The following is a 26,900-nucleotide window of genomic DNA, read 5'->3' as shown; positions in this document are numbered from 1 at the left end:
AGTGTACAAAATAGGTGTCAGTTACAGCCAATCTGCACATTCAACCCTGTTTTTCTAATCTTATGTGTGTGATATTTTGATTTTGTGTGCAAGTTTGCTAGTTAAAAAACACTTTGGTTTTCAATCCAGTCTAGTTCATTTAAAGAGTTTCTAAGGGACTAACCCTGGTATACATGAGATCCTGTTGTTACTCCTCTTGCTGGCTAAATTCCCTAACTTATTATTTAATTTAGGTAATTTAGGTTTCAAAGGAACAGAATAAAAATGTGCACCATTTTAAAAATGATTTCAATGTTGTGACCTAAAGTAAAGGGCCAATGTTGAAAACTACATGTCAACAGGATATCTGAAGGTTTGTTGTATTCATTTGCCTCACACAGAAGCTGAACCACAGATCCTTCTTTGACTAGAGAGATTCAAGAGATGGGAGGGGTTTGTCAATAATCCAGGCATAATTAACTACGGGATTTGCAGTTTTGGAGTTTTCCTCTAGCTCATGTCTTTCCAAATATGAATCACAGTCCAATGCAACTATTCTTCTATGAGACTGACATTGATTTCATTTTATAAATTGAAATGAAAGTAGCCATGCATCTTGCCACTCTTTGTACAGTAATTGGATGGCATGTTATAGAATTTTTAAATGCTTCCCTCCCCTTTTATCACTGCCGACATAATAAGCAATTGAATCCATATTTATAAGATAGTAAAAAATTTATTGGCAGTCGGTTCCTCCATCCATTGAAATAATGAGAATCTTCTGCTAATGTAAGAAATACAAAAGGTGCCCCTGGATAAATACCCGATGTTTATTTTTATAAGGCCCTCTGGGGTAGAAAAATACGAGTTATTCATTTTGCCAGAAGAATGAGCAGATACTTCTGCCTCTGTCGCAGGTTGCTCACTCGCTCGCTTGCTTAGTGTTCACAGAATAGATTATTACTGAATAATGAAATTTCTGTTTATTCTAGGCCAGGGAAAATAATAACCTCTATTGCTTATTTTCTGTGACTGATTCTGCTTCCAATCCCAAACTAAAAGATATTGCTATAGATTCCAAAGCATCTTTCAATGCCGTTCCAGTCTCATTCATATATAAATGGTGGAGTCTGTGAATAGTTCAATTGCCTCAAGAGTGAAGCCCTGAAACTGCCCCATCCCATCCCCCCATTGGTTTTTTCACCCTGTTACAGGGCTTTTCCATGTTCTCATTTTACTGGCTGGTAGGTTTCTGTTTCATTGTGGGGGGGACATTGTTCTGCACATGTTTTGCTTCCTCTAGTCATCCATTAAATATCCCACAAATTGGTTTCCAGCATATCTCCTTTCAGTTTAAACCTGCGAGGAGACATGACGGAGATAAACCGGTGTGATATCAAATCAACCACTAGGAGGGAGCAAAATGCATACAGAAGAGGGAACACCCCATCCCCCAAGAAATAGGAACTAAAGAGCAAAGAGAGAGACACAGAGAGAATGGAAAGTCCGTGGATTAACTGAAACCACCCAAAGTTCCCAACTAAATTTCCTTTAGGAGACCTTTTAAGACTTTTCTATTTCAAAGAGCTTTTCATTGAAGGGGAATTATAGTTTTCTTATCATTTAGTGGAGTTGATTTCTGTATTATTGTGGGGGGAAAGGAGATGGGGGAGGTGGGGGCCCAGAGCAGGACTGCCAGTCCTTGACAGTCTCCAAGAATTTTAGGTATGTGGAAACAGAACTCTTTTTTAGTTCTCTTTTTCAGATATTTTTCTCTCAGTCCTCGGAATTATTAGGGCAGGCAAATGGTAAGCAACTGGGATACGTTATAGCTATGCAATATGAAGCTCTAACTATAAGGAAACAAGGGTTTGGGTGCCAAGAACATTGTCATGGTAACAAAAAATCCAGACTGTATAGTGAACATTTCTGAATGGGTCCCTATTTAACAAATCATACAAGGATCTGAGTAGTACACACTTCTTCATACAGATTTTTTTTTATGATGTGAAAATTGTCAGCTCTTGAATAGTTCTTCACACGATAGCATCCTTTCTTCAAGGAAACTTGAAAAATGAAAGGATTTTGTAGTCAAAATGAATCTCCACAACAGGCTTCCAAGTTCACAGTGAATTTATTATTCCTTATTAATATCTGGATATGTTTCCAAAAGGAAAACATTTTAAACTGAAACATGAATTTTGAAAGCAAGGCTTATTTTCCTTTTGAAAAGTTTTCAGAGCTTTGAAACATTCCTTCTTCCTCTCCTTTCTTTAAACCATTTCCTCTGCCTGAGAAATTCTAAGTTTAGTTATAAGAGGGATGATCAAGCAATTAGGAAGAAGAAAGGCATCCTGCTGTGAACACTCAGAAACAGCCCACTTAACTTGCTGTTCCCAGACTGAGTGATGAATATTCAGACCGTATAATCCACGAGGAGTGGTGCTTTTTCCACTGCAAAATAAATTTATAAACAAATTACATTAATGAGTAAATCTGAGAAAACCAATCTAGATGTGGACATTAAATAATATGAAAAGGAGGTGACTTAATTTGACCCAATTTCCTAAAGCAAATTCTTCATGTGTTTTGTAACCGGTGCTGTGTTTGAATCCTGGCTAGCCATCTTGCCAAGGATATTAAATAAAACCATGGAGTTCCTTACTATAGAGGTGGGCTTGCAATATCTAAAGGTGGGCCCTGGGCCTTGAGAGGCTTGAGAGCTGCCATCAGACAAGTGTAACCAGAGCCTCTTGACGTTTATCCAAATATAAATGCAACTGAGTTGCTCTTGTGTAAGTGTGTATAGAATGGCAGCTTTTTGGCTTAAACATGTGCCCCTTTACTCAGAAGTAAAGGCCCACTGAGTGTAATTCAGCATACTCTTCAATGGCTGAACCTAAAATTGCTTCTTCTGTAAATCATTTCCAGAAATCTCGATTTTTTACTATTCCACAGAATTTATGACCAGCTCCTATTTGTTGCTTATAGCTTTTTTTCTTCCTTGGAGTGCTATCACACAGAGTATTGAGCATTATCACTGTCAGAAGCCTTATCCTTTTTAACCGCCCCATTTGTTATAAAAATGTTCTGCTGACTGGACCCTTAATGGCATTGCATTCTCTTAACCAAAGCCACCCGGTAGGCCTTTAAGGATGTCTAAAAACATCCTCAACACCCAGAGGTAGACTGAATCACCGTGTAGGAGATTGTACATTAAATACTCACACACACACAATACTTTTATTGGTATAAAGCAGATTAGAAAAATAAACAGAGATAGTCAGGATATATCAGTCAGTTTAAGTTTAAAAACTGAAGACAGAAATTGAGCCATAGTAAAGGTGACATTGGCATCCTTATCACTCAATAAAAATTGGTAGATCAGGTTTTTTGAATGGTTTCTCCATTTCGGTATAAAAGGTATAATATGCCTTCGCTGGACAATAAATAAGGGACAATCCAGTAAAATCATCCTCAACAAACAGAGGTAGACTGAATCACTGTGTAGGAGATTGTACATTAAATACTCAGCAAGACCTATGCTTAAGGCAGGCTGCCATTTTTAGGAAACTGGTGGCAAGGAGATGTGTGCCAGCTTTGTGACGTTTTATAGCTGGTTGCTGCAAGACAAGGAAGGTTCTTTTAAAACTGCACTCTGATCTGAAAAGCAGAAGTTTACAGGCTGAAAAACTTATGCATGCTTTTTATGTTACTTAATCCCACATTGTGGCGCCTCCTGTGGCGCAGGGCAGTAAGGCGGCTGATATACTGTCTGAAGCTCTGACCATGAGGCTGGGAGTTCGATCCCAGCAACTGGCTCAAGGTTGACTCACCCTTCCATCCTTTTGAGGTTGGTAAAATGAGGACCCAGCTTGCTGGGAGGTAAAACGGTAATGACTGGGGAAAGGAATGGCAAACCACCCTGTATTGAGTCTGCCAAGAAAACGCTAGAGGGCGTCACCCCGAGGGTCAGACATGACTCGGTGCTTGCACAGGGGATACCTTTACCTTTACCTAATCCCACATGAAGAAAACAACTAATGCTTGTGCATTATGCTAAAGGTAAGCCACAGCTACACTTGATATATTTACATTCTGTCACACAAAGGTATCTTCAGAAGGGTGGGAGAGCTCCATCTGCTGAGTTGCACATGTATGTACCTGGTTATTTTGGCACCTGGGACAAGGGATGGAAGCAGGGGGCAGAGGACCCAAACACCATAGCTATCCTAGAGAGCCTGCCTGCACCCTGGCCTATTCCATCACCCAACGTTCTGCTGCCTTCCTCATGGGTGGCGATGGAGAGGCCAGCTGCATTGGGCTGCATGTCTCTTGCCCCTGCCTCAAGGCTATGGCATCTGGAATGGACCAGCCCAAAAGCCCTGGTCTTGGGATGCCCTCAAAATGGAGCCAGTCAGAGCCAGCACCACCAAGCACCCCACACTGGGCTTCCTGACCCCAATGAGTATTCCTTGTGGGAGGCTCCAGAAGACCAAGGGGGTGTGGGGCATGGGTGTGGCACTGGTGGACCTGGCACTCCACAAGGAAAGGTCTCCCAATGGACAGGCATGCCTTGGGAAGGGAGGGCAATAGCATGGATGAGCACCCAAAGGGGTAGGTATCAGTAGTGTGGATGAAGAGAAGGCATGAATGTTGGCAGGTCCCCTGCACATATCGGGCCCTTGCTGGCAATGGGCAGGGCCTAGGTCACTCCTTCTCACACCCTCCATGTGGTACCTAGGGCTGGTGCCTCAGCTGCCATATTGTAGATATGCCTCTGGAATTGCAGACCCCAGATCTCTCTATTTTTTGTCATTTTTTAATGACCTGAAGACACCTAGACAAGAAGAATGCTGCATCTCCTTCTTCTCTTTGCCCACTTGCAGAGAGGAGCAGCAGAACAGTAAGGTGAAGTCACTCCAAAGTGACAAGAATTCCTTCATATTTTGTGTGGTTCCTCCCAATCTCTCCTGGCACATATGTTTGATTTTCTTGGATTAATTATGCACGGGGGGGAGGCCGAACAGGCACTCGAATGGCAGTGGAGCTAATCCAGTTTGGTGTAGTGGTTAGGAGTTTGGTGTAGTGGTTAGGAGTGTGGACTTCTAATCTGGCATGCCAGGTTCAATTCTATGCTCCCCCACATGCAACCAGCTGGGTGACCTTGGGCTCGCCACAGCACTGATAAAACTGTTCTGACTGGGCAGTGATATCAGGGCTCTCTCAGCCTCACCCACCCCATAGGATGTCTGTTGTGGGGAGAGGAATGGGAAGGCGACTGTAAACCACTTTAAGCCTCCTTCAGGTAAGGAAAAGCGGCATATAAGAACCAACTCTTCTTCTTCTTCTAACCCCCACTTACACATGATGTTACCACCGGCCTGGCCTCCTCCTGGGCTTGGTTTTGGATTAGGGTCCCCAGTGCCTCACATTAAGGGAAAGTGGATAGTCCCCCCCCCCTATTCATACATGGGAAGTGGTAGGGCATGCTGTCCTGCTGCAAGTAACTGGTGGTGGCCCAGCCACCAACATGCATAATAGGGCTCAGTCTGCTAACCAAGACCTTGACACTGGAAGGTCTTAATTCTAGCGTCCATTCTTCCTTTCATGTGACTCTCATGGTTTCTAGTCTGAGAATGTTGAAGACCACTGTTTTAGTTTTTCCATAGAGGAAAATTTGTGTCTATGCAGAAATGCTACCTAGCCAAATCAAAAGATAACAGAAATCTCAGCTTTGATCTTGAAATGTTTAGCTATAGAGCCTGGGGATCCCCTGGAGTTATAGCTGATCTTCAGACTAAAGAGATCCATTTCCCTGGAGAAAATGATTTCTTTGGAAGATGGACTCCATAGCATTATATTCAGTTGAGGTCCCTCCCTGCCCCAAATCTCACCCACTCTTGGCTCCACCCCAAAAGTCTCCAGGTATTTTAAAATCCAGAGCTGGCAGCCCTGCTTAGTTAAAACATGTTCCAACATGTTAGCTGAGCTAAAAGTACAGAGTTCCTCTATCTTGAGAGTCTAAAAACTTCTGAAAAGTCTGCATTCTCATAGTAGAAGACAGCCTGGGCTGGATTACTTTGGCGTTCAGGAAGAGGTTCACCTGCTTGAATGATTTTATATATGTACACTTTAAAAATTCTTCCATATAGAATATAGACATATCAGCAGAAAGGCTTGGCCAGAAGAACCTTCTCCACAGCATCTAATTTACTGTGAAGAGAGATTTTTAGAAAACAGGAACATTCAATAATTCAAGGTTTGAGTGCAGTTTGAAGTGATATCTCCCTGACACAGTTTACTTCTTTATGAATCATGAGGCTAAAATTGATGGAAGACAACCCTCTGGAGCTGCAGGTTAATTTCGAAAATGGAAGGCATGGCTTCAGATTCAAGAGAAGTGACATAGTTACCATAGCTTCAGATAACGCTGTCAAGGTTTCTATACTTTTAAGGAATTCGAGAGAAACAAAAATCCAATAGCTTATATCTTCTCTGACAGGTGCTGGGAAAAGTACCACCCTTGATGAATTGTTTCTAATCCTAAAACATAGGGATGTTGCCTAAACTCACTTCCCTGCAGCTACTATCCCATTAAGGGATTCTGTGACAGGAAACAAAAGACACTTGAAGGAGAGAAGACCCCAGCTCAGTGGTAGAGCACTGATTTTACCTTCAGAATGTCCCAGTTTCAGTCTTTGGCATATCAAAAAGGATCAGCTAATAGAAGGTATGAAACACCTCCACTGAAGAACCTGAAGCACCATGGCCAGCCACAGCAGAAAATACTGACCTTGAAAAACTAATGGTCCAACTAAGTAGCCCTGTTCATGTAACAGTAAATGCATGTACATCCTACATGTACATGCATATATCTGTTTGTACTAAAGAGGCAACACATGTTCATTTTCCAAATGAAACCAAGGAGCAGTGTACGGATAAATGTGGGATTTAAATCATATTTGGCTGTGCATGTGTTGAATGCAAAAGGAAAATCACTCCATCCATGTATAGAGGAAAATCAAGTGTATGCTGTATATTTATTGTATGTGTATTCACCTGAAGTAATGAACAGGGCCAGTAAAATGCAGCTTGACGTGTACGTTCTCAGAGGGGTTTTTATTAGTATTTCTATTGTTTTCCTAGTAGTGTCATGGCATAGAGCATTGTAAGTAAATCTAACAGCCCTATGAACAATCATTATTTCCACACTGTGGATGAGGAGCTGAGAGAAAATACCTAAGGCTACCTAGTGAATTTATGTAAGGGAGTGACAAATTTCAGCTTCGGGATTTCTTTATTCACAGCTTGGCCTCTTAACCACTAATAGCTCACTTTAGCATATTGCTGGTGCTGAATAATTGCTTAGTGGGTGGTCCTAGGAGTATATCCTGGTGTAGTCTGGGCAGTAGGACACTGTCCAAGATTGTGATTCTGAGCTGCAGCCCTGTTGAGCTGGCATTTGCACTGTGGGGCACTGTGTCCTGCTACTGGGCACTATTAGAGTGGCACTGGGTTCTGCTGCTGGGTTCTAGTGCATTGCCCTGGTTCTGCTGTCCTGGCCCCCTCTCCCTTAGTTTCTACATGAGAGATTCTCTGATGTGGACTTAGTACTTTTGGGTTGGCACTATACCACAGTGGCACTGGTTCTGCTGGGCAATATTGCACTGGTCCTACCAGTGGGCCATGCAAAAATACCTTCCTTTCACTTTCACTGCAGAGATTCTCTGGGACAGTCTGCTGGGCTTATACTGCTATGCTATGTTTCCCCCATGGGAAACAATGGAGGAGGGGAGCACCTTGTTTGGTCATCCATAGATTTGTACTCCAGCAGCTATACTGTGAAGTTGGTGCCTCTACCACAAACTCCATCCCCCACTAGACCACTGAATAGATTTCCCATTGACTTTAATGGCTCCATAGGGTATAATGGAGCTGAATATATATTCAGGAATCCCAAATCTTGTTGACTCAAAAGTCTGATTGATTTGGATTTAGCAGTTTGACTCCTGAATCAAATAGAAGAATGAGGTTTGGCTTAAAAATACCATCTCCAATCCCTAACTCAGCATCGATTCAAGCTGAATTGTACACCTCTACTTTTAAGTACTCATTTGTAGTAATGCTGAATAATGGAGGGAAATATACGATTAATTATATTGAGGAGAACAAAACAGGAGCTCTGAATCACTAAACCTTTTACTGAAATAAAATTTGCTAAGTCTCAAAATTGACACAACTCCTAAATTATTATTTAGGAGGAGTAACATGTAATTAACTTTTTATCATTGGATACCAGCACAGTGTGTGAACAACAGTGGTAATTGTTAGGGACCCTCCAAATTATCTGAGTAGAAGATAACCAGTCTTCTCAAAGGCCATCCATCAAGAGCACTGTACATTACCTGGGACTCTTCGATCAGAGTTATAGGGCTACATTATCTCTCAAAATAGTTTATGTAGGCTCTTCAGTAAGTGTTGGCTGCTATACTTTCAAACAAACCAAACTGCTACCTACAACACAAAATTAGCATCTTGACATTTCCTGTAATAATAGTATTATCTCCATCAAAACAGTAATTTGAAACCTCTCCCAAGTTCCTGGCAAATGATCCTTTGTGTACCAGTAAGTAGATCCATTCATTTTCTGGGCACATTGGCAAACATATCCGTATCTGCTGCTCTTAGTTCCTGCTATTACATTTCCTTTTGGCAGAAAAAAAATGTTCTCTGCCACTGAAACTCTTCCATTAGATACATCCTGGATTCAGTTCTGAGACAATCTAATAGCACATCGTTCTTTCTTTCTGGCACCTGTGAGGACTTCTCCATTAATAGAAAGAACATGAAGTAAGAGGCCAGCTAGCAATGTGGAAAGAGACATGATGAAAAGTAGAAAGTAAATGTGTTTTGTTCACAAAAGCATAGTTGTGTTTTGGGTTTTTTTTTTTCTGATAGAGGGCACTAATACATTATTCATTCTTTCAGGTATCCCAGTATAAAAGCCACCAGAACTGAGGTACTACTTCAGAGCATTGGTGTGCCAGAGAGTTTGGCTAACATTCAAGAATTATGAATAGTGATGATTAAAAAAAAAAAGAATATTAAGATAAGAATTAAGAGTGTAGTGAATTTAAATAACTATACTTTTGTGATTATTACAGCTAGGCTACCATGCTGTTTCCAAGCACTGTGTTTAAAGTCATTTTTTCTAATGTTCAAACACTTTCTTCAGTAGAATGAAAAAGAAACAGAAAATCAACAAATGAACTATTCCTTTAATTCATTTCTGTGGTGCTTGGCTATCTAGCTTGGATAGTGGAAGGAGAGCTCATACTCCAGGTACAGGGGAGGGAGAGTGAAGAGAGATTAAATTGACAGCAGATTTTTCTCAATAATCACTGTGAAACTAATTTGCAACTGATGGGTCCTCTTTGACTAGGTCTTGCTTTCCACACTGCTTCTGTACATCACACTGTTAGCTCAATGAGGTGAAGTGATCCCCCTTATTTGCTCCATTCTCACTCTGCTTGAGCCAGCCCCAAATGGTAGTAAAGTACAGGATGGTTAAGAGGTGATTCAGCTTTTCCTCAAAGACACCAGGAAGCAATCCTAAGCAGGTCATCTCAGAATCATAATCAGGTTTATTTAGGGGAGTTTACTACCAGAAAACTATTCTTAGGAATGCAATGTCAGTTCAAAAAGCTAACAAAAGTGCATTTAAACCTTCATTTCCGTTTTTCAAGCACTGGTTAGAGTTAACAACCACTTGGAGGAAAATTGTCCTGTCCTCTAATAAAGGCTTAGAGGGGTATTATTTACTAGGTGATGTTATTTATCTCCATGACATTAAAAGCTTCAGCTACCCATTTCAATACATAAAGCCTCTATTAAGGGGGCAGAACTATTTCTCCAGGCAATTGGCAACCCTAGGTGGAGACCGTCCCTTTAATAAGATATCACATCTTTCAAAACTGAGTAGAAAACAAAGCTGTTAAAGGCAAAACAGATTTGCAAATGTTAGTTGTCTATGAAACCAAGATTTTCCCCTACAAAGTATCTGAGATAAGTTGGAATTTAATGCTGCATTATGCCAGGGTCTTCTTGAGACTCTGGAATGTAGTTACTTAGAGATACTGCTATCTCCAAAGACCGTTTATGCACTGGGAACTTCACCGCCGCAGCTCCCGTGCAGGAACACAAATCAGGGGCAGATGAGGTGCACCAGGCCTAAAGCTCTCCTATGTGAGTGCAGGAAGAGGTGGGGCAACCTGCCGTGACTAAAACTCCAGCCTACAGTCCGGCACGAAACCTCCAGTGCATAAGTGGTCAATGTGAAGCATCTGTCACTAAATACTACAGATAACATCCAGTCAGGAGAATACTGAAGTAAATCTTACTATAGCTATTTTAGAAGGACTAGTGTAAGCATCTTGGGTAACAAGCCATTGCTTTTTTGCAATATGTTTATCTCAGTTAAACAGGCTGTAATAGGTAGATGCAAAGAGCATTACACTTTCAGCAAATATTGTGATTGTGTTCATTCATAAGTGATAGTTGATGTCAATTTAGATAGGCAAATTACATGAGTTCCCTTCAGCTTCTGCTTATGCAGCTCCTCAGACATTTAAAGTGCTACTGTTATTCTACTGTAAAAAAAGCAAAACTGGAAAAAAAATGAGGATGAGTGCATTTGTATTTGATTGCATTGTTTAGTTTAGATGACTGTTTATGGTCCATTTATTTGGAATACCATCCAAATATAAAGTATGAATATATAAGTTTGGGTTGCCTGCCTATTTCCCATACTGTGGACAAGTGGGAGCGTCATAGTACTGTACTGTACAATACAGCTTGGAGGGACGGACCTGAGAAAAGCAATTGCTTTGCTTAAAAATCACAGAGCGGTACAGTGACTAAGACTAGGAAGAGGAAGACTTGGAGATCACTTTTGGACTCTGGGCCAGTCTCACTTTCTGTGTCTCAAGATTGTGGTGAGAATAAAATGGAGTGGAGGAGAAGAGACCCACATATACCAGCCTTCATCCTTTGAAGAAATGGTGGGTTAAAAATGGGATCACTGAATATTGTTCCAATGTAGATGTAAGGGACACAGATCCTTGATTCAATGTACAATCTAAGAAATGAAGATTTCCCCCCTACTCCTTTTCTGTGCCTCCTTTCTGTGCAAAATCATTGACATTTGTTTATTTACTTCATTCCTAGACCACCTTTTTAATTGAGATTCATATCAAATGAGACTCAGTGTGACTTCAGCATAGATTGGTAGCAAATGGTGGTCTTTGCTTTCCTCAGAGGCCATGCATTTTATATGTATGCAAGCCCAGGGAAGGATTTGATGCTAGTTAGGCTAATTTTATCTGGTTCTGTCTTCTCTACGTTGCCTTGCTAACACAATTCAGTCTTAAGTAGGAGCAGCCGACTGTCCCATCTGCGGTATTGTGCTTAGAATGATAAAAATAAGAGCATTAATATAATCTTAAGGAGATCCATGTTTTAAAAATAGCAGCTTAATTAAGAAATCTTTCCTGGCAACAAGTAATTAAAACAGAAAAGAAACCCAGTGCAACATGTAATTATACCTCTGATATTAACAAAGTAATTGTAAATGACAAAACCTTTGGCAAAGTATATTAGTCTACTCTTGCCAGTGTCAGATAATTCAGATGGCAAGATATTGAGGCATCAGTTTAGTCCTGTGTTCTTCAGTAATCTGCATTGTCTAGAGACCTGCTGGTTTATTTCTCTGGGCACCATCAGATTTACAAAGTTATGTCCTAAAATAGCAAATGTGTTCTGTGCTGAAATTCCAAAACCAGAATATAGATTCAAAGTATCTGAGTACCTACAGCACTAAATGCCTCTAAGAAAACAATCCTCCCTCACCAATAAATATATAAATAAATGAAATATCTACTGGGATAGCTGTTTTGTACTTTCAGTTAAATGAAGGAAAAACCTGAAGCTTTGTGCTTCAGGGTATATTATTATATGAAAGATGAACACGAGTGAACAGCTGCAGAAAACGATATTAACTGAAGTGATAAAAGATGCCGGGGGAAAACCCTCCTGCATCTAGTTCCAGCAAAGCCTTGGATTTGTGTTTTGAAATGACGAAGTGCTTTCAAAGCTTGGGCAATTTCATGTTTTGTGATATGGTGGTGGATTCAAGGGGGAAAGTATGACCAAGCTAATTAAGCATAAGCAGACACTGGGCATTCATAACTGACAGTTCTCAGTGGCTATAGATATAACTAACAGGGTTGCCAATTTCAGGTTCACAAATACCTGGACATTTGAGGATGAAGCCCAGGAGAATAGGATTTAGAGAGAGGAAGGACCTTGGCATAATGCCATGCAATGCACCTCCCAAAGCAGCCATTTTCTCCAGAAAAAGTAGACTACAGGTATGAAAAAAAAAAATAGATGCATACGAGATTCATGTAATCTGGAGATCAGTTGTAATTCTAGAAGATCTCCAGCCCTCACCTGGAGTCTGATAACCCTAATGACTAAAAAGGTCACTGTTCAAAATATTTTAGCTTCACACGCAGACTATGACTGGACTACCGGAAAGATGTCAGGTAGGAATCTGCTTGTATGTGACCATTCAGTATTGGCTACTGGAAAGAACTATGGGAAGACCAGTGAGAATGCTTGGAATTAGTCGGTAATGAAAAATGATGTAAAAACATCAAATGATTGTCAACTTAAGTTATTTTATGGGAAAATTGAGGTTTTCCTTGTATTTTTACACTACGAAAATAAATAGAAAACTGAATGAAAGTTATTGTTGATGCTAAAGACAAGATGACAGAGACCCAAAATACAAAACAAATATGCACTGCTCCATTTCAGCTAAGGAGTCTGCAAACTTAAACAAGCTTATTCCTTGTTGAACTTGGCTATGACCATAAATCAGATGAACAGCTGAACATACCTTCAAGTGAGAATGTATGCTATTCACTGAACTGATTGCTTTGATCGTTAAAAACAACCAAAGACCAAAATTGGAGTCTGATTTATTTGTTTGCTTATTGCACACCTCAGCTTTCTACAGATCAAGGAAATGGGGACTGACATACAGTAGATTTGCTAGAACAATGTTAAATCTACATAGCTAATCTTAGGAGTCTGACATAATATCTGTGATTTTTATATTGTCCTTGAATTCTTCGCAGCCATTTGGCTGAAGCACAAATATTATGTAGATTATTTTTGTACAATCTTAAATATATCTTTATGCCTTAGAAATTTCAGAGATAAAACTTGGAACACGCTTGTCACATCTCTATTCTGATCTCAAGAATCACCTCTTGAAGTCATGCCCTCTAACACATTGTTGATTATTTTATTTCTACTTTTTTAAAAAAAATCTATGCAATAGCTTATCATACACAGATGTAAAGCATAAGACTGTGTTTCTTCATACAAAAAAGTCATACAAGAAAATATAATGTTGCCAGCAGAACAAAATATACTTTGGGGCTGCCCTTGACAATGGGCAGTCCACAGTTAACCCAGACAGTGGCCAATGGAATACTACTATACTATATTGGTTAGGTGTTTGAAACTGCTACTTCATAATACATAAAACAGCTTAACAGTGGCCTGGCCATATTGTATAAGTGTGAGAACCAGTATGGTACACTGATTACACAGGGGTCCCAAGCCTGAGGGTATCATGGAGCCCATCATCACCTTTCCTGAAGCTCAGCAAGTGTTTTTTAGAACATGAGTGGGGTTACGTGGGACTTTTGCCCAGCAAGGTTTGTGACTGGCCATCGAAGATTTCTGGCCTCTATGGTTATCAGCATTCCAAAGATGCCTAAAGCCATGCAATCCATTGGTTGATCTTAGACTAGTTATTATGTCTTCCGGGCAAATCTGTCTCATAGGGAAGATGGTGTTACAAAATTTATGTAATAGGTAGAGGTGTTGTCTGGCGAAAAAGGATACAGAAATGGAAGCTTTCAGATCCATACCTTCATGTTTTGCTTTTGTGACTGTCAGAGCTACAACCTATTACTTGAGATATGTTTAATTGTTTGACTGCACATTAAATAACACCCACTCCTGAAGAGAATCATGCAGCTATTGTTTGTTTGATTTTAATAAAAATCTAAATAATAACTTTTCTCTTTTAATCATAAATGTATATTCAAAACCATGCTCAACAGAACATCCTTGTATTTCATATCATTTTATTACTTTCCACTGAAAAGCAATTATTTGCAATTCTTGTTAGAGTGCAGAAGACGTTTGAAATCAGTCATACTATCAAACTGCTTTGCTTTCTGAAGCCAGATGCATTAAGAATCTAAGATGGAAAATGTTTCAAGTTGCATGCATAAACATGAATCCACATTTAGAAATGCAGTATGGAGTAGTCCATGCAATACAGAATTACGCATCTTAAAGATAGGTTTATTGAAATTACCATGATAACACCTAAATGCTATACAGGAGCTAGAACACAGGTGGTTAAAAATGAAAAGCCATTTCTGTGTATTACACAAAGTGAGGTGAAAGCCTGAGGAGACAGAATTTTAAACGCTGCTACTTCAAGCTCCAGATGCATGTGTGTGACATATTTTTAAATATAGTAAACCAATATTTCAGGATGAGGATTATTTGCTATATCTGTCTTCCCAGCATGCAACTGGTTTCCCCGGTGTTAGCTGCAGATTTTCACAGTTGGGAACATGAAAATGCCTGTATCTCCACTGTGGCAGAAACAAAGGGGGTGCAGGGTTGTCATACTAGGGGTGAAACTGAATTTTGCAGACTTGCTGGTTTGACTTGAATATCTCCCCTTTCAATTTTACTTCTCCCTTGAAAGAAATAAGCACTAGATGACTGTTTCCTCACTGTTTTCTCTTTCTTAAAAGCTCGATTTTATCCTTTTAACATATTTTCAGTGTACTTTTACATCAGTTCTATAAAAGTGATGTACCTAACATACTGTGAGAAAAAGAAAATGTATATTCCTCCATTAAAATGAGGCAAACCAAAACTTCTGACTATGATTTTATTTAAATAAAAATTGAATGCAAAAAGCTACTTTGCATATTATCTTTAAAAATAACCTCAGGTATCTTATACGGAAGAATCAAAACAGGGCTTTTCATTGGTTGTCTTTTCCATGAAACCATAACCTGAATTTACTAGTTATTTATAAGTCTGTGCCCTGTGTGTTTGACCCTCACCAAAGACAACTAGTTGGCCATTGTGTAAAACAGTATGATGTACTAGATGGAATACTGGTATGATCCAGCAGGCTTTTCTTATGTACTCATGTTTTTACCAATTTCCACATCTGTATATCATGTAGTAAATAACTGATACTAAATAGAAATATCTGGTACAATAACAATAATCCTTATCCATTGTTGTTCCTCTATATATTTATGAAACAGCCTAGGGGGTGGGACATGTCCGGCTGTCCAAGTTGGAATAGTGCCAATCAGGGTGCAGCCAGCTTTGTCCTGATTGGCCCTGCCCCTTCAGATCCCATCCTCCGGCCCTGGACTCTAGCCTCTTTGCTCTCAGATGCCTCAGTGCCTGGAGCCAGCAGCAGGTGAGAGGGCCCTGGGCAAAGGGTCATGGTGGAGGGCTTGCTAACGAGGGCCTCTTGGCCTGCTAGGCTGGGCCTGCTCAAGAGGGCCTCCCGGCCTGCTAACTGCCTGCTAAGGAGCTCTGTCTCAGCCCTGCTAACGAGCTGCCCAGCCCCTGCTCGCCCCACTTGATTTGGCTGCGAACTGCTGCCCAAGGCTACCTTATGCTGCCTGGCCAGGGGAGGGGACCCTTTCTTAGGAACGGGCTTTCAAGCTAGTAGTAATAATAAGATGAAATTTCAGAGTTTGGATCATATCTGAAAGCTTCATACTAACAACAGGACCCCAAGCACAAGCTATACAATTACTCTTGGTAACCCAGCTTCTTATACTTAATGGCATATTCCCATTTGTAACTAGGCTTAAACCTGGGGAATTTCAAATGAATAATCTTTTTGAACTTTCAATTCTGTCTAAATTGACCTCAGATGTTCAAGCAGCGAACACTTTTTGTTCCATTATGTCACATAGCATACCCTCTTCTTTCTCAATACAGCTTTGGAAATGGAAAAGATCTCTGCACACTAAAGGACACTAAAGAACATTAGTTCTCATGGACCCCCAATGAAACTCAGTGGCAGGTTTTCAAAAAGTCATGTCAGTGCCTAAGATTTTCCATTTTCAAACAACCTTGGGTTTCCCATTACCAGATTTTCAGGCAATCTCAACATATTACTGAAGAAAAAATAGCTTACTGTAGACAACAGTAAAAGACATGGACAAGGTAGCTGGTATCTAGCTCTTGTTCTAAACACAACTAAATTGTAAGGCTAGTATACCACAGATGTTGCTTGAAAAGCACTACATAATTGTTTATTAAGCCTGAACCAAAGTGCTGTATAGTTTCTCCCTTTCCAAAAACACTTTAATAAAATGTCTTTGGGAATAGCTGGAAACTAGGAAATCAGAGTCCAGTAGCATCTGATTTTGCTGTGCTACTTCAGACCAACATGGCTACCACTTGAATGTATCCTTATGGAAACTCTATGGTAAAAATCACAGAGTTTTCAGAAATTCCTATAGTTACCATTTGTCACTTCCTGTAAATACTTCCAGTAAGTACAAAAAAAAGTGGCAGCGGGCAATGGGACTGGTAGGGGAATCCCTTGCACCTACTGGGAGCTTGGCAACCTTACAACTGACCCCACTATTTGCTAATATGGGCAGAGCTTAATTCTGCCTATTAATGGTTTCACAGTCTAATAAAAAGCAGAATGTTACACTCTAGCATTTTGGAGTGAAGAATGGATGACAGAAGGATATTTATCTACTACTGGTATGCCTTCAACTACATATGATTACGGTAAATAACTTCCTGCAGTAAAGCACTCATCTATTTTCTTCAAATCTTCTTGCAGTAAGGCCCTCATCTATTTTCTTCATGTTTCCCTTCAAATCCCTGCATGTAATTCAGAGCATCAAAAAGAAAGGAAAGCAGCACTGGAGTGTCCTGGTGGAGATTTTATGAATCCATGAGGTTCTCTGTAGTTATTTTGCTTAGAAAAAAATCACTTCAAGAGTAGGTTCCTCCACAGTGGAAAAAAATTGGATTTATTGTCATGAACTGTTGACCTCAACAGAAAAAAAAATCACCTAGCTAGGGTTTATTTAATACAAATCTTGTGTAAATGCAAACAAAGTAACAAGAAGACCTGAAATGTATTCAGAGGAGTATACATATAAAAATATTACTGTATGTGCAGTGGGGCTGAAGGCATTCCTTATTGATTAGCACTATCAGTTGGGACCGGATTAAGACCCTTTGAATTCAAAATTCTAACAACTGAACATTTCTGACCATTCAGTTCTATTACAGTTAATAAAAAGCAACCTAATAAGGCATTTCCCAATAAAAATAAGGCAAATCACTTTTTAAATTCTTCCCTCAGCTCACTGAACCTTATCTGATGCCTTAACAAACCACCAAAAGCTGAACAGATGCAACAGCAACCACAACTCAAGACAACTGGGCATTCAAAACCCTGAACAATGAAAATGTCACATGGGAGCATTGGGCATGGCATAGTGAGACAGTTGTCACACAAGCTTGAGGCAAATAAATACTCTGGGCAGCACAATGGGAGGCCAGGCAACTATTTCTAGCAGCAGGGAGCTCAGCACAATGGAGTGTTCCAGGCATACGGCTGGAACAGCTGTTGGATGAAAAGAAAGAGCAGCAGGCTGAAATGTGGCACTTACTCCTAGATATAGGGTACCTCAGAGAAACCCATAGTGGGAGACCAATATTGAGGAAAACCAGTCATTCTACCAAGTGAGGTTCCAGGTGTGAACAATGTAAATGACATATTCCCTGCTTGGGAGAACACTCGTTCACTCAGCACAATGGTTGGAAGGGGAAGATGTCACTCCCGGCACTGTTTTGACTACTTTTCTTCCACCCAGGGCACAAAAGGTTTATAAATCAATTATCTAAAACTAATCTAAATCTAAAATTGTCAATAAGGCCTAATGTACCTAAAATAAATTTAAAAATATAAGATTCCCAATTAGTCCATGAAGCTACTAAATCCCGAAAATTATTCCTTAATATTAAATGAATATGGAGACTGAGGGACACTGTGGGGATCCAACGTATGATGAGGTACTTGAAAAAAATGGCACAAGGACAGCTTCAGCATGCAGAGCATGAATTGACTGCAAAGGATCAGGTGACAGCAGGAGTATTATAAAGTGCCAGTGCCCAACTTTCACTTGGGGAGCACCAGTGTGAAAGTGCTCTTAATAGTTTATGCTGACATTTTCTTTATGAGTAATTTCAAAGATTCAATTTTACATAAGATGGACTTGAGTAACTATTTGCAGAACTTAGAAATCAATATTCGAAGGAGCAGAACTGACTTGCTGCTTCAGTCATGACTCTGCTCATCTAACCCCCAACCCTCTAAGATCCATATCAGGTCAAGCATTGCTTCAAACTTTTTGTCTTTCTTCATCCATTTTCTTTCTCCCATGTGTTGTAGCCCCAAGTAACAAACAGACCCTAGCTAAACTGAGAAAGAAAGGTCAATTGCTCATAGCCTAGTCCAGGCGTAGTCAAACTGCGGCCCTCCAGACAGTCCATGGACTGCCAGCGTTTGCTGGCAGGGGCTCCTGGGAATTGTAGTCCATGGACATCTGGAGGGCCGCAGTTTGACTACCCCTGGCCTAGTCTGTGGAACTGAGAGGAGGGATTCATGAATGGAACATAATATGGCATAAAAGGAGAGACATACTGAAAGTGTGCTCAACTGGCAGCTCTAATGGAGCATATAATAAGAAATTCACACATTAAGACTTTTAGGAAGGGGAGAAAATGTCTGTTTTTAAAAATGTGTTTGGGAATTTCCATTTTACGACCTTTTAAGAATATAATCAGGAATATGACTATGATATAACTTAAGTCTCCACTTATAAACTTTCAGTAGTATATGCGAAGGAAGGACTCCCTGGAGAAGAGCCTAATGCTGGGAGCAATTGAGGGCAAAAGAAGAAGGGGACAACAGAGAATGAGGTGGCTGGATGGAGTCACTGAAGCACTGAAGAGATTTCTTAAGAAGCAACTAAAGTGATACTCTAAGCATGAGGAGGAAAACAGAACCAGAAAATCTATTACTGAAATAGCAAAACTCTCATTATTATGCTATTTTACTTTGCGTTACAAGGTGTCCTGGGCCACCCCAGCACCCATAGACAGCAGTCCAGTGCCAGGAGCAGTCTGATCCATTGCTATCCACCTTGAATATCCATTCTACCACCTTCAATAAATGCATTAAAATAAATATATTTTATAGTTCTGTATAGACTCTGAAAGAGCCTCTTGTGGCGCAGAGTGGTAAGGCATCCGTCTGAAAGCTTTGCCCATGAGGCTGGGAGTTCGATCCCAGCAGCCGGTTCAAGGTTGACTCAGCCTTCCATCCTTCCGAGGTCGGTAAAATGAGTACCCAGCTTGCTGGGGGGTAAACGGTCATTACTGGGGAAGGCACTGGCAAACCACCCCGTATTGAGTCTGCCATGAAAATGCTAGAGGGCGTCACCCCAAGGGTCAGACATGACTTGGTGCTTGCACACGGGATACCTTTACCTTTACCTTTTATAGACTCTGATGTGGGAGGAAGCAAAGCACAGCAGTGCTGATAACTGTGGTGATACCAGTGATGTGGAGCGGGTTGATCACAATACGGTCACAGGCTATTATTTTTTGCCAACGAGAAACCCTGAACTAAACTTGAGGAGACTTTCAACATGAACACAATTGCCCGACAATTTTATTTTGATTTAACATCCTCAGTTACACACAAAGCAAAATCCTTACCGTCTTTCCTCACATTTTAATCAATCACCTCACTGTGAACACCCTTGTGGAGTGCCACAGAGTGTGGTTCTCTCCCCCCAAAAAACTTTATTTAACATCTTGCCCAGATCATTTAAGAGTTTGTACTGGTATGTCATTAATACACTGGTGACACCCAGCTCTACCACCAGATAAAAGGCTGCCCACATTCACCCCCAGAGTCATTCTCCAGATGTCTGGAAATCGTGACAGGTTGGATCAAGCAGAGTTGCCTGAAACTCAACCCTTCAAAGACAGAAGTCCTATAGATAGGTAGGGAAGGACTAGGTGAGGAAGTGTGCCTACCTGGCCTGGATGTTGTACAGCTTATGGCTGCCTACGAAACCAAGAATTTAGGTGTGATCTTTGATGCCTTACTCACAATGGAGGCACAGATCACAAGAGCACCAAGGCTGGCATTTTTCCACCTTTGCCAAGCAAATCTACTAGCACCTTACATGGCCCCAGAGCACCAAGCCACAGTGATGCACAATAGTCACCTCTAGGTTGGACTTCTGTAACTCACTCTTTGTGGGCCCACCCTTATCATTGACCCGGAAACTGCAACTAGTCCAAAAACAGCTGCCTGGCGCCTCACAAGACAATCTCGGAAAGCCTGTATTCAGCCTGTGCTTCAGCAGCCACACGCTTTTCATCTTCCTGACAGGAGTCTCTTCTCACTTTATCTCCTAGTCTTGTTCCGGGTTTTTGCTTACTGACAAGTCAGATGGTTGAGCAAAAGTGAGGACAACGCACTCCTCCCTCCCCCCCCCCCGTTTTGGTTTGTCAATCACTGTGACATGGCGTTAACCACTAATCACCTTTCAACACTGTATTCTCAAATTCTAGCAGCCCCCAGTCCCCACAAACATAGAAAGATATTTTTAAAAGATCAAGATATGTGTAGCAATGTAGAGCTGTGACAACATATAATGACTTAAAGTTAGCCAAACATTATTTTTGTACCCCCCCCCCCCGGTCCTTTGCAGGGAGCTTGATTTGCAAGCAGCACAGTGGAGCTAAGGAGAAAGTAGCTGCTTTTCCTTGGCTCCACAGCATGGACGGAGCAGCCCAGTGGGGTGAAGGAAAAAGCAGTGGGGAAGATGGCAGGGAACGGCACGGGTTTTGCTGGTGCGAGCAGCCCAGAGGGGTGAGGGGATAACGGCAGGGTGCCCTACCTCTCTGCCTCGGCTCCCTCACACATGGTCAGGCTACAGTCCAGAAAGAAAGAAAGAAAGAAAGAAAGAAAGAAAGAATCTCTCACTCTCAGCTCTGGTTACCCTTCCACCTAAGCATAATTCAAGCAATGCATACATGAAGTGGACTGGGTGTAATTTCATTACACTGGAACTGTGTAGCAATGCAGTTCCAGCATTTTATTTTATATGTATAGAAAGAGTGCCTCTGCAATGCAGCTCCAGGGAGCAGGCTCCCTTACCAATTCTGCAGAAATGGGCTTTGAAAAAAATCCTTTGAAAATGGGAAGGGGGAGGAGGATGGAAATGACTCTTGGGGATGGGTGGATATGTGGGTAGTTGGGAGGGTGGGGAAAGGGACAGTCTGGGTTTTCCCTTCCTGGCATTCCTCCTGCGACTTGCTACTCATTGTCTCCCACGATAAGAAAGCAACTGCAGATTTATTCACGTTCCCTTATAGTGGGGAAACGGGCAGGCAGAGTCACGACAGCCCCAGGAAAGCCACAGAAGGGAGGTGGTGTTGTCAGGAAACGTGAACAAACCCCATGAACAAAGAGAGGATGACTTGTGCGGAAATGGTCGGGGAATTGCAATTAATTTCCAGATGGCAGAGATCAATTGGCAAGAAGAAGATGGATGTTTCAGAGAATGGATTCAATGGTATCATGTCTCTGCTGAGGTCCCAAATGCTGCACTTCCCAGGCTCCATCTCCAACTCTCCAGGAATTTCCCAGCCCAGTGTTGGCAATCCTAGGCAGATACAGGTTGTGAAGAGGAATGCACAAAAACTGTATTAAGATCATGCCATGATTTATTTCTTATTGAAAAGTAATCAAACCCGAGGAAAATATTAAATGTGGAGGTATGCAGGATTAATCTTTTGATATGGGTTTGATCTCTTAAGCTAAAGTTGTTTGGTCCAATAGGTTTCTGATACTGGAATTCTGTGTATGTATAATTGGTGATTTTAAAGTGATGTTACAAATTGTGTATTTCTAGTTCAATGTATTAAAATGTAGCAATGGATGAGAAGGCTGAAAATGTGAGAAGCAGTCTAATTGTATAAGAAAGCTATCTAATCATTCAGATGGACATTAAAAAAAACTATTCAGAGGCTTCCAGTCAGCACAGGAAATGACTGATTTTCTGATTATGAACAGAATAGAAGCCAAACTAGCACCTTATTAAGCTTTACTACTGTGAACCTAATTCCTGAAATGTTGAACAAGAACTTACTTAAGAAAATCTAATTCATGGAAAAGGGCATGGGAAAACTCCAAAACACACACCTTGCCATACATGCATATCATATTAGGCAGATCATGGAAGAAGAACAGAAAGGAAAGATCCAGGACCATTTCACACCAGGATCTATGTAGCAAATTGGTTGCGGAACAAAAAAATGCCGTTTTAAATAGTGGAATTCGTCGTTATGCATACCTGCCTTTGTAGTGGAATCCAGTTGTGTTTCTATCATTTCCCACAGGTTTCCGGTCTCGGCAAAAATCGCTAGCCAGGAAGCGATATTGCTGAGCTTTGTCCCGCTCCTGGCCGTCAATCAAATGAGCAGCCAATGGGCGGCCATTATCATGATCTCCAAAAGCCCCTTTCCCTTTAAGGAAGGTTTAAAAAACACACACACACGTTACAATGAATCTGCATTGATTCGTTGCAACGGAGAGACCCATCTAAGCTAGCAGGTGGTGTTTGAGCTGCCGTTTCATCATTGCCATGCTCCCCCCGAGTGGAAAAAAAAATACCCCCCTCTGCACGGGTGCGATTTTCAGCCAAAAATAGAGTGAAAAATAAAGGGGAAATAAACCAGCAAACGGGGCTGTGTGTTGCTTGGTGCTTGGTGACTTTAAACAGCTCTGGGGAGGGACTGCAGCCGGGGAAGCCTCGCTGGGTAAACGAAGGTTCGCCGGTGCGTTGATCTCCACTCGCTCCAAGAAAAAAAAATGGTGATCGCTTTACCGGAAGATCAGAGGAGATAGCCAGGGGGAGGGACTTTGCAGAAACCGCAACAATGGTAATGCACAGAACTTACCCGCTAGTGTTGCAGATTGGTTGCAAGAGTGTAGCACTTTCCAGAGGGTGAATCCACTTTTTGGGATTTCCCTGAAAGCGCTACAACAAAGCGCTTTTTGCGGATTGGTTTCAGGTGTGTTGCAGATTGTCAACGACGTTGTGCATAACAGCAAATCAGTAGCGATTTCAATTTACAACCATTGTGCTATTTTGAACGAGTGCGGAATGGCCCCCAATGTTTAGCTGTTGGGCCCTTTCTGATATGTCCAGGGTAATTCTGATTACCACTTTGGGTCCAGGAAGAAACTTTCCTCAAGTCCAGATTGGCCATTGTGGTCCTGGAGCTGTTTTGCCTTAAGCATAGAGTAGAGATCCCTGGGGGTGACAGAGAGAGGTAGCTATGAATTTCCTGTATTGTGCAGAGGGCTGGACTAGAAGGGACCCCTGTTGTCCCTTCAAGGGTTGTGTTTTTAATATGTGTGATAGTCGTATGTGAGGCCTTCTAAGCAACTCAAATCCAAATTTCTGTAAATTCAAAATGAAAAACACTGCTTAGAATCCCTCGTTTTTAGGATTATTGCTATAAATTGATGTTTGTAGTGAACTGGAGCAGAGAAAAATAGAAACTCATGCTTCTTTGCATAAGCAAAGTGCACTGAAGAAACAATAATCCTATATGTCATCATGTAGGACCAAGGTTTTCTTCTTCCCCCCACCCCTTGGCTTGTTAAAAGAAAATGTCTGAAAATCATAAAGAAGGAATTGGGCTTGATGTCATGGTGAAAACAATGCCCTTAAGGCACCACTCCTAGGAAGTTGCTCTAAAATTCCTTGAGGGTGTCACATTGTTTTCCTGAGTGCTGCATTTGGATACTGGGACACTGGGAACAAATCTTGTGTTTGTTACCATAGAGTTCCAAAAGCTAACATTGTTCTGAAGATCCTATAACAGCATAATAATTAGGAGCTGTTATATCCCCCATCCCAAACAGAAAAACCCGTGCACCGAATACTCATCATTTCAGAGTGTTTATTTTCACCTTCCAAGGCATAAAGTGTTTTCAGGACACTGATATTTTCCAACCTTTTTCAAGCCTATTGCCACAGATCCTTTACTCCCTCTGCTGCTAATTCTATGCCGTGCTTTTATATTTGTATTGGTCGTCTTCTTCCTGATAATTGTGATTTGAACTATCCCAATCAGTTTGGGATCCCATAGTGGATGAGTTGCGAGATGGCCACTATTCCCTCCATAAGGCTGTATGAAAACGTGCATAAACAAAATTATGTTGATAACCATAGTCTTACCATAACCATACCTTTACCTTTTACCTTTATTCTACAGAATTGGTCCTAGTACATAAAAGATGCATTTAATTTGACTTGATAAAGCTATTTGGACATAATAGATGATATAGAAGGTAAAGGTATTCCCTGTGTAAGCACCGAGTCATGTCTGACCCTTGGGGTGACACCCTCTAGCGTTTTCTTGGCAGACTTAATATGGGGCAGTTTGCCATTCCCTTCCCCAGTCATTATCATTTTACCCCCCAGCAAGCTGGGTACTCATTTTACCGACCTTGGAAGGATGGAAGCCTGATTCAACCTTGAGCCGGCTGCTGGGATCCAACTCCCAGCCTCAGGGTCAGAACTTCAGACAGTATGTCAGCTGCCTTACCACCCTGCGCCACAAGAAGCTCTTAGGTGCTATGAAATACATCAAAATTTAATGTCTTATCATGTCAAGGTTCTAATGAACTACAAAAAACATATCACACCATATTTGTGGATCTGACCATCTTTAAGGTTCTATTGAATCATACAGAATATTGTGAATTGAAAAAGATCCATTTCATGCCAAAACATCTTCCTCTGTGAACTCTACAATTATTTTCTGATTCCTTTGACAGTTCTATTCACATACAATCCATAAATTTCCTTTGTGAACTCTGCAATTACTTTGATTCTGTTGAGAATCCTACAATCCCTCTATAAGCACTATAAACAAACTATCTACTGTCTGTAAATAATTATTTGCATTGCATGCATAGTGACTTATTTTACCTGTTGCCTAGTGCAGTGGTCCCCAACCTTTTTATCACCGGAGACCACTCAACGCTTGACAATTTTACTGAGGCCTGGTGGGGGGGGGGTAGTTTACTCCTCTACTCTCAACCACTGCCCTAACGCTCTCTGATCGCTATGGTAATGTTTAAACATCCCTTCAAAATAAGATACAGACATGCCACAACAGTGAACATAAGGAACATTTTATTTTCATGGAAATTTTAACTCACGACAATGGCAAATCAGTGGGAACCCTGAGCTTGTTTCTCTGCAACGAGATAGTCCCATGTGCACCTGCCGGATCGTGGATGAAGTAAAGGGCCAGGGGGGGGAGAAGGCGTCCTTCGCGGCCCACCTCCAGTTAGTCGACGGACCACATGTGGTCCGTAGCCCCCAGGTTGGGGATCGCTAGCCTAGTGCATTACTGTTTGTAGTCTTTTCAACTGTGTAATTCCCAGTTACCTGGAGGCTGGCAGCCCTATTCTCATGACTTATTATTCCAAAAAATCTCCTAACTCCTGTGATTACATAGAAGTCTCCTAACATCTATGTACTCACTTTATTCAAGAATGCTTTGGATTTAATTCCTTTATAGGTGTTATAGTAGAAGCATTTCACAGTCCTCAAAACCAAAGAGTGCATGATCCCACCTTTTGCCCCCTTTTCATTTTTAGACAAACTGTTTCAAATTCATCAGTGGGAGAATATTTATGGCATTCATTTACATAACTGCTTGCTAACATTTCAAGAAAAAGAAAATAATTACCAAGGCTACAGTTCTTGATGAGAAATGTGCACATTTACAGGGGATATGTAAATGTGAACTGTGACAGGGAAGGACTGGTCATTAGGAGGCATTTTAAGTTGTCATTAATCACAGGTTGATAATCAACCAAAAAAGCAAGTTTCAGGTCAATTCCACACCAGCGGCGTCACTTTGGGCTGCCACCAGGGCATTGCTGTAGAGCTGCATACACTGGGTGTTCTGTTGAAATGTGTACCCCTGGAAAACACAATGGTGGCAGGAAGTTTCTGCTGTGTGTGTGTGTGTGGAGGGGGGGTTTTGCAGGGATATTTTATTTCACCTTCCAGCAAAAAAAAAAAATGTCCAGTAAGCACTGCAAAGCTGTCCAAGGCTTTTTTTGTCCCCTGCAGGCCTCCGTAGGGTGGGGAGTCAGGCCTGCCATAAGTCAGAACCTGTTGGCCCCAAACCACCAAAAACATGGGGCTTCTGGAGCCCAATTTGCACCAGACCCAGGTGGGCGGCAACCTGGCATCATGTGGACACAGGGAATAGCCACGGGTCCATATAGATGCCACCCCAGCCTTTACCACTCTTGAGGAATTGGCTTTAGAAAGACAAGCTGAAGAAAAATAAACAAACCAAAATCATTTTCATTCTGATTTCTGAAATGGTTCCTGTTACTAGACAAGGCTAACTGTTGATTTAGCAGCATTTTCACGTCACATTTCTACATCATTCTTAGAAGACATGCCACTTGCCTACTGATTGGTGTATTACCCTTAGTTCTAGTATACAATGTCTCTGTTGTATGAAGAAAGCTGCTAAAGATGCAAATTAACAAGAGGAAAGGAAATGGTGCACCTTTTAATCCATTGTTTGGATGTGAATTTCATATTGCCTCAGTGGATCACATC

Source organism: Paroedura picta, chromosome 6, assembly GCF_049243985.1.
Source record: "Paroedura picta isolate Pp20150507F chromosome 6, Ppicta_v3.0, whole genome shotgun sequence".
In the NCBI taxonomy this organism is placed as follows: Eukaryota; Metazoa; Chordata; class Lepidosauria; order Squamata; family Gekkonidae; genus Paroedura; species Paroedura picta.
Note: the sequence above shows the minus strand (reverse complement) of the source record.